Source organism: Dasypus novemcinctus, chromosome 10 (assembly GCF_030445035.2).
Source record: "Dasypus novemcinctus isolate mDasNov1 chromosome 10, mDasNov1.1.hap2, whole genome shotgun sequence".
In the NCBI taxonomy this organism is placed as follows: Eukaryota; Metazoa; Chordata; class Mammalia; order Cingulata; family Dasypodidae; genus Dasypus; species Dasypus novemcinctus.
Window position 1 is genome coordinate 51,421,178 of NC_080682.1, and position 9,830 is coordinate 51,431,007.

General features: G+C 36.6%; 1 pseudogene; it reads left to right on the plus strand.

Annotated features, from left to right (window-relative positions):
- Window positions 1-998: 998 nt before the first annotated feature.
- On the plus strand, window positions 999-9,281 carry LOC101442236 (neuronal-specific septin-3 pseudogene; annotated as a pseudogene).
- The last annotated feature ends 549 nt before the right edge of the window (window positions 9,282-9,830 follow it).

Sequence of the window (9,830 nt, forward strand, 5' to 3'; positions counted from 1 at the left end):
ATTCTTAAAAGTAATTTTCTTTTTTTAAATTAAATTAAATTAAAAATTTAATTATCTTTTTTAAAGTTAATAGATTACACAAAACACAAAACATTACATTAAAAAACGTAAGAGGTCCCCATATACATCACTCCCAACCCCTTCACCCCCATCAATTTTTTTATTGTTTTTTTTTTTTTTTTGAAGATACAAGGATCGCCAAAAATGTTACATTCAAATTATGGGATGAGCTGTCTTTCAAAACAGTATTCATCATTGGAGACACTTGTGCATACATCTGAACACAATGGGATTACAGTAGAAGGAATTTAAATATCATATGGGTAGTATGATTAATACTCTTTCCAATGCTGAAAGATTCTAATTTCAAAATGTGTAACTTGATTAATTTGTACTTGCTTAAAATTACTAATGAAAGTTAGGAATGGATTGAATGTTGAATAGTTTCCTGGCTTCATTCAAATATAGAAAAATAAAATTTCAGCACTGGTGACCCTTGGGGCTGTCACAGAAATGAGATGTCTATCTTGTGAGGCTATTACAGTCAGCAAAAATTTAAATAATGACAATTAAAGGGTGACTGGCTCACCTAACTAATGAAAGCTCAATATCTTCTAATTATATTTGTGGCACAGGATGGATGCAAAAATATGTCTTAGTAGCTCTAATGCAGTCATATAATGAGTCTTTCCATTTCCGCTCCATGCTGTATGTTTTTAAATCTCCTGAGCATATGAAAAATGCCATTACCAAAGGACAAGGAACTCAATAATTTTGACATGGTAGAGGTAAATGGTTGCTTAGGGAACAAAGCATTTTAAAAATTCAACTCACTTCAGCAATCACTTATTACTATTTACCATGTACCAGTCTCTGCGCTAAATGCTGGAAGTAATACAAAGATCAATAAGGCACAGAATTTTCTCACTGTCTAGGGGAAGAGCAAAACACATTTTAAAAATATCTATTATGAAATGGGAAAGAGCATTAATGAAACTATGCACAAAAAGCCGTGGGAATACAGAGAAGAGGAAATCAGACCTACTGAGGGGCAAGAGGCAGTAATGATAGTGAAAAAGGGGAGGTGTCAGAAATCTAAAAGTAAGTTACATCTGACCTGGGTCCTAAAATAATATGTAATTCATCAGTTTATAGATGCTGTAGAAAGGAGTTATAAATGTGGCTATGTGAGTGAAAGCATGGAATTTGTGTGACTAAGGCATTGGATGTCTATCTTGGCAAGGATCTGGTAGTGAAATTGTAAAGTTAGGTGCAGCAGCAACAAAATGAGACTGAATTCATCAAGAACCTTAAACTTATTTTCCTCATTCATTTTTTTTTTCTTTTTTTAAAAAATTCCACAGCTCAATTATTTCCTAGTAGATTGAGAAACAGATTACTGCTTCTGCATCTGAACAATTAATCCTATACCCTGGTTTATGAAAAAAAAGAAAGAAAGAAATCTGTTCCTTTGAGAGGCATGCCATTCTGCAACAATAACTCTCCACCTACCTACTATCCCAGCTAGTTAATCGTACCTTCTGTTTTCCAGATCTCAATCTCCATTCATCAAGAGCCTTCATACCCACTCATGATATTCTACTAAAACACACATAAGTTTGATTTATTTCAAATTGGATGTGAATAACCCTCTCAAGGTTTTGGCCTCTCAGTTTTCTTGACCTCCTGATCACCAAGGCCTTCTTCCCTTCACTTCATCTACCCACCTTTAAATCCCTTCCTTTAACTTACTATCAAGTACAGATTTTACTCCTCCAAAGATATTGAATTAAACATTAGCAAAGTCTATCCCCTCACTTCTATTTTGCTGGAGGGTAAGCTTTATTATGTCCATTACAACCATTCTTTACCTTCATTGCTACCTCCAAACCTGTGTCCTTTTTCCTGTTCAGCCCTTCAGTTCTCAATATTCTTCATTTCTCAGTCTTTTCATTTCAGATTGTTTGGTCCATCATTTAAAAAATATGATTGCCAATTCTAGAAACATTTAAATGTTTATGTTAAGGCCACTTTTCCTATAGGGAAACTGATCATAGCAGTAACTGAATTAATAAAAACAGTCATATTTGAATTATTCAATATTTTCACATTGTCAGAATAGGGAATGGCCTAGTATGATAACTGCTGTTGCTTAGAGAAGAGAGATTTTTATAAGGCTTCCTATGAACAGTATTCCAGGACTTATAAGTTAGTACACTGAACCCAATATGAATTGGTCACTGTAGAATAGGGCAGTTAGACATTTAAAACAGTTGGTTGGAAGAATAAATATGAACTCATACTTGGGAGGGTCACATTTGGACATTGAAACTTCCAGACGTATTATTTACACACAGTTGAAACTAGGTAAATAATATATACTATACACAGTAGTCTGCCAAAGGAGTGCTGATGCAAAGTACCAGACATCTGCTGGCTTTTATAAAAGGTATTTACTTGAGGTAAAAGCCTGCAGTCCCAAGGCCGTGGAAAGTCCAACACAAGGTACCATAAGAGGTATTTTCTCACCAAAGTCAGCTACCATGTGTTGAAGCAAGATGATGGGAGATCGCTGACGGGTTTCAGCCTTCCCTTCTGGGCTTCCTTTCTCAGGCTTAGCTGCTCTGCTTCTTCCCAATCTCAGCTGTAGGCTGGTATAGGGCTTGTTTTCAGGGCTTCCTCTATCAGTCTCAGCTCTCTTCCCTAGGTTAGCTGTCAGCTATTAAGCAAATGGTCCATCTCTTCCTGGAGCTTAAGCTATTTAGTCTTCTTTCTGTCACATGGGTAGATCAAAGGGACAGAGCTCTTCATTCCCTAATGTCTTCTGTGTTTGTTTATATCAGACCCACCAAGGGGGTGGGGACTCAACCTGAATCACACCGTACTGATGTGGTCAAATAAAACAAAGCTCTCAAATCAATCTTAACAGGTAATCAAATGAAAGGCCCCTCAACGGAATTTAATATAATCACAGGGTATCATACCAAGAGGAACAGATTATTTTACAAACATAATCTTTCTCAATTTGGGATTCATGAAATATTCTCAAACTGCCATACTACAGAACTGAAAAGAGTGATTTGTTTCTGGCCATGTAGTTTTAAATTTCTAGTTATTATTTTTCCTACATGAACCTGAATATGTAGATTTCATTTTCTAATTATATTTCAAGTCAATATATTTCTCTTTCTCCACTGCAAACATTCTATGCCAAATTGTCATCATTATGAGAATGTAATAAGCCCCTAAACATCTTTTTCCCCCTTCTGCTTTCAATTCATGTAGGTACTATCAATGAAATTACATTTTCCAAATATAAATATTTAATTTTTTTCTCTTCGAATATTTCTGTTCCTACTCATTGTTATTTAGGTAAAGGTCTAAGTTCTTCAGGTGGCCTAACAAGTCATGACCTCACCAACTTCCTCTTCAATCTCATCTCTAGCACACCCCTCTTATTCTCCCTAGTCTCTTTCTAGTCTCCTTTCAGACTTGATTATACCCTGTCCTCTTTTATCTTCCCCATATTTTCTGTTTTTCTTTCTTTAGTCATGACCATGTGCCCTTTTTCCTAGTACAGTGCTTGTCACATAGAAAGAGTTAAATAAATAGGTATTTGATTAATTGATGACCTAAGAAACTATGTTGGGACATAGGTTTATTCAATGCTATATCATTTATTTCATTAGTTTAAGATGCTTTTTCTCCCCCTCTCACATGTTTAACATTTTCAAAACCAGGATGCTTCTTATAATTGATGATGTCCTATAGTCACTTTTTGTCAAGTGGCTTTCACATCATAGTTGTTATCACAAATGCTACGCCCAATATTTTAAGGATGGCAGGACAACACAGCTTTATCTAACCTCTTGACTTTTCAGTCAACAAACCGTTAAAGGACGATTTGAAGATGGACTCTGAGTCCTGGTTATTGTCTCAACTTTCTGTTGACATTATTGGTAAAATAAAGAAAGTGTGTATCTGTTCTAAAACCTACAGAATGGGTGTCAGTAACTTGAAAGGAAATCTCAGGGATAAAACTGGAGTACTCTTTTAAGAAATGTCACATTATCAATGTTTTTCTAAAAACAAGGAAGATGCCATGTGAAAAAACACATGAATACCAATAGCTCAGAGTTGAAAAGAGTTTCAGAAAAACAGGATCCTGAATGTGAAACCATGTTAGTCAGTAATACCATAATCAATTAATTCTCCTTCTCTTTTTCTTTTTCTATTTTTAAAAGAAAGATACATAATATTCTTAAATAAATTTAAACAAAACAATTCTATGATAAGAAGACATTGAGCAATGGTTTATTTGGGAACTTTTATTCCTTTTTAGTAGTGATAAAATAATGGCACATTTTATAACCAATGGAATCTTACATTTAATGAAATGTATAAAAATGTGCTGCTTTGTAAAGTTCTTAGTCATTTCATACTCATTATTTCCTTGTATATATCATAGTTGCATACATAGTCAGAAATAGGATATTAGAGACCATATATAGTCCATTTTTTCCACTTTGCAGGCTACAAATTCTGAATGATGAAGAAAAAGAAGTGCCTAACTATTTTCAAAGACCTAGTTACTGATCAGTCAGGGTTTCATGTTATTTCCATGTCTCTTTGAACCAAGTTGAATAATTTATCTCTTTCAATATTATGTGGAAGAACTGTATCCTAGCAATCTGGTTTTATACTAGAAAGAGCTGACCTCTTAAGCAGAATATTCTAAAAGTGTACCAAGATGGTAAGGAATTCTTGAAGCCTATTTTATCATCTTTGTTCATGATGACTTGCCTCCATGCCATGTGCTATAAGGCCTGTAATTATTCAAATGAGCTCTCTGCAAAATATTGATGACACAAATATGCCTTGCTTCAGAAAAACCCTCCCCACTCTCCCCCAACCAAGAGAAGAGAGAGAGAAAGAAAAAGAGAGACACACACAGAGAGACACACAGAGAGAAATACTAGACATGAAAAGTAGCCTTTTTACAAGGAATTTTTTGTACTTCATATTAATTCATTCTGACCATTTCATAAAAACCATCAATCCACTAAAAAGTGTTTTGATTTTTCAGTATTTAAGAGTCAGCTTTTAACAAGTGCGGCAAACCTATAAACCTCATTTCATTACTGTCATTTAACAGGAGTTTAGGTGAAGGATGGCAATTTGAGAAGTACTCAAGGAATGTACTAAATTTTTTTCCCTCTCTATTGGCTCCTATTTAGGATAACCTGTCTAAATCTGACAAAATCAGGAGTCTGAATAATGGTTGAAACCTAACAAGTAGCTGTTCAAAGAAAAATAAATTGGGAAAAAATCAGGTTTATCGTCTTTCAGTATGAGACTGAAAGTGAGCTCACAGTCTGCAGAGTCAAGCATTAGCACCAAAGTGTGTCCTGCAGAAAGGTCTTTGCTGGGAACTTGGGAACTTTGTTTCTGCTGGCATATTTCTTTAATAGCATTGTTGGTTCTCATCTAGCACTGACTCACTTGGTCTGACAGGGAGAAAAATTTGTCATATCAAGAACTGAAAAAGGGCTGACTCTCACAATCCCTAAAAAGCAAGATATGGGCATTTCTGTGGTCTAGCATTCTATTTCTTCCTCTCCCTCACTTTTTTTTTTTCTCTTCAAGTAAAAGAATACTTTTAAAATAATCTATCAGTTTGTATTTGCATTTTTCTTCTGAAGTGCCTAGAGCTCCTGCTGGAAGTTTGAGAAAAAAGTTCAAAATTAGCTAACCTAGCACAACTGACTACCATAGGGAAGAGATGGATTCTTGAGACCTATAAATTATCTAAATAAGAATCTATAGAGGCACATATTGGAAAAGGACTCACTGCAGCCTTTCACTCAATTTAAGTGGGTGAACTTAGATTTTGGTTTTTTGTTGTGCTCAGTGGTACAAATTATTGAAGACCATCCTTCTCCTTTACCTTAAAGTAGAGGAACTACTCAACCAAAATTTGAATTGAGTAAATGAAAACAACAGCCCATAAGGAAAAGAGTCCTTGGACTTTATTTCTATTCAACCAGGCTATAATGTGATTAAAACATCTGGAAAGTTGAGCGTTGAGGATATGTCTCATTGTTGGACGAGTCAGCCAGGCATAGCACATCTTATTAGAAATGTAGTCAGTTCGTTATGATAATTCCACTGATTATGCCTTATAGAATTCCATTATAGTAGTGTAATAAGTACATCTGCAATTTCATATACTGACGAAATTTGTGAAATCGAATAATGTTTGACACTCTCTGTTACATGCTCTGCTCTACTTGGTTTGTTGAGTAGATTTTTATGTTTTCATTCCAATTAAATTCTTTAGTTTTCTGGCTTTTATTCTGTTTTTCCCTTTGAATTTCTGTATCTCCTCTGAGTAGTTGCTGTGCTTTGAGAAAAGTGACTCCACTACTTGCTTACTGTGGAATGTGTGACTGAGGCTTAAACTAATCAATGTATATTATTGATTCAAAAATAAACAGGTGCCCAATGGAGGCCAATGAGAGGCAAGATGTTTCGTTAGGGGATTTATTGGATAGAAGCTTCCTCAATGTTCAAAATCTCCCTCTCTCTGTGGACTTAGAGGATAAATTAGCCATAGCTAGGGAGTTCTTGGCAGTCTTATTGTGACTCAAAGAGATCCTTTCCTTAGAATGATGATAACAGAGATGGCAGGACAGAGGAACTGAAAAATTGGGAAAAAAAAGAAAAAAAAGAAATGCTAAATGAATGAATCAAATGAACCCTGAAATCTGTCCTAATTTTAGCCTTTGCAATTTTAAGAGATATTAAATCCTTTTTATTAGGAAAGTTCAGGTTGCGTAGCTCTTTACATGCACCAAAAAGTCCTAACTGATAAAATATGTGTTAAAAACTATGTCAAATAACTAAATAGAAATGACGCTTGTTAATACAACATTCTTCAACAGGTACTACTGACTATTTTTGGTGCATTTCAGAATCATAATCTGGGATTCATTGCTCAGTTTGAGTCTTCTAAATCTATATATGTAGGAATCATAAACAAAAAACTCTTCAAATTCAACAATAATAATTATGAATTACCATCTAAATAAAGAATACAAACTCAACACATACAACTATATTGTAAAATATAACATAATATGACTCTTAAAGTAGTTTTCAATTTCCTTTTCATTAAGGAACTGAATAATCTCTATTTCAATTCTGATGGATTTTGAGTGCTAGACTTAATTTGAGGTTCTATACATGTACTTCCTCAAAGTTCACTTTTAGAACACACTTTACAAACTCTGTGGTAAGAAGAATTGTCTCCTCCAACTTCAAATACCAGCTACTTTTCAATTGTTGGAGAAAATTTTACACCATTTGTTCTTTTCTGTGACAGCTCTGCTTTGCATCCCTTTCCATTCTCAATTCTCTGCTGTAATGCAGTGAATATAAATGTTGCACAAACTTTTTTGACAGGAAAATAAACTTTCTAATAGGATCTGAGTAACTTTTCTAAGAACATGATGCAGACTTGGCCTAAACCTGAAGCAAGTCTTAATGGACTAGGATTATCAGGCATTTCACAGAGGTGGTCTGCCATGTGCCCTACAGAGATACACTTTTAGGACCCTTAGCCTGCTCAAGGACCAGATTGACAACTTGATAGATGCTATTATAGATAATCAGTTTAGTCCCAAATTAAAAACTAAGATTCACTATTCCCAGACTGTTTGAAATTGTAACTTTTCCTCCTTCTCTGCCCACTCTCTTATCCAGTCTGCTTTTCTCTTTGTTCCATGAAAACAGTCCAAAGCATTCACCCACAATGTGTATAAAGTTTGTGCAACAGCCAAATAATATCTCTGAGTTATTCTTAATGACTAAATAGCTTTGAGTTATTTCTGACAGGTGCCAAGCTGCAAAAATATTTCCATTTCTTCCCTGACACTGCTCAGAAACATGAATTTCTATGAGTTCTCTATGCCATTGGGCTAAATAGTCAAGAGTCTTTCTTAAAATGATTCCATACTGGGAGCTGTTAGGACAGTGCAGGATGCAGGGATTGGTGCCCTGTTGGAAGGCCTGGCAGGTAAGTGGGGAGGCCCAGCTACAAAATGCTCTCAGACTGGGAGGACCTGTGCCCTGCTTAGCCTTCTAGCTCCCTGTCTTGAGCATTTCCCCAGAGAAATGAAGATGAGAAGGATTAATATCCAGAGGGTTCCAAGGGAACAGAATGGACACAGCTATATCAAAACTGGTTCCTGAGACCATGCCTAAGCCAGCAGTGCTCATAATGTCCAGCAGCATCAACTCCAACCTGTGGGGCTACATCAGCATCAACGGTGTCATGGAGCAAATGTACAAGACCATGAAGACCAGTTTCGATTTCATCATCATTGTTGGTCAGAATGGGCTGGACAAATCAACACTGGTCCCTAAGCTTTTTCATTCTCAAGTGAGCCTCTAAGCATCCAGTGGGGACCAGGAGGAGAAGACTTTCAAGACGATGGAGATCAAAGCTATTGAGTAAGTAATAGAGGAAAGTGGGGTCAAAATGAAGTTGATCATCATCCCTGAGCTTTGGAGATCAGATGTACAATGAAAACTGCTGGAAACACATTGAAAAGTATTTTAGGGAGCAGCAAGAGAAGTTCTTGAAAGGGAAGATGAACATTTTCAGGAAGAGATACATCCTTGATACTCTCTCATGTTCACTACTGCCTTTACTTCATCTTTCCACACAACACTCCTTGAAACCTGTTGATCTGGAGTTCATGAAACACCTCAGTGAAGTTATGGACATCATCTTTGTCATTGCCAAGGCTTATACCATGACTCTGGAGGAGAAGTCAGAATTTAAGCAAAGAGTTGACAAGGAGCTTGAAGTATGTGATATTGAATTCCACTGCCAGAAGGAATTTGATAAGGATTTGAAGGACAAGACAAAAAAATGACAAAACTGGGGAGGAAAGCAAGCCCTTAGCTGTGGTGCAAAGTGCCAAGGAATATCAGGGTCCTTGGGAGAGAAACTCCTTTGGGGGGTCCTTGAGGGATCATCAAAATGGAAAATCTCAATCACTGTGAGTATGCCCTGCATTGATATTTTGTCATCAGGGTTTCCTCAAGGAAGTGACACACAGTGAGACCTACAAGGCCTATGGGCCAAGCAGCTCAATGACAATGGAGGCCTCCCCCTAAGGAAACCAAAATCTGCCCCACTGCTCAATGAAGGTCATTTTAAGCATGGTTCCTCCCTCCATTCCTCTCAACCATTATTGCAAAGTTCATATTAGTGCTGTGATTGTGTAGTCTACCACCACAGCCCCTCTCAGTCCTCAGCAGGTAAGAACTGCCAGGCCCCTTCTTAGGACAGCTGCTTCTAGTTTTTATACAAATTACCCCTCTTCTCCCAGTGAAATGGAGTTCTCACCAACACTATCCTACTTTATTGCTTGTGTCAGTAAGTCCCAGCCTATCTGTAGGGTGAAAGTACACATCAAGAATTTCTTCTGTCCTTGTGAACCCCTAACAGCTACTGGTACCCATCTCCAAGGGAAATGGCATTGCTCCCTATCCATCCTTCTGCAGGAGCTACTCTTGGCTTCCTAAAGCCAGCATCTTTTATGTGTGACAGATTCAATGACAAGTTTTATGAACCTCAATGTAGAAGGGTTTCTCCTTCATTACCTACAGGTATTTTTGAGGTTGGGTCATTATAGATGGTGGGAGCAAGGGCAGGGATTACTTTAAAGAAAGAAAAATCATGACCTGTAGCTTGCCCCAGAATATGATTCCACACCCTCCTCAATACTCCAATAATGCAGCCAGTTAGGAAGAGTGGT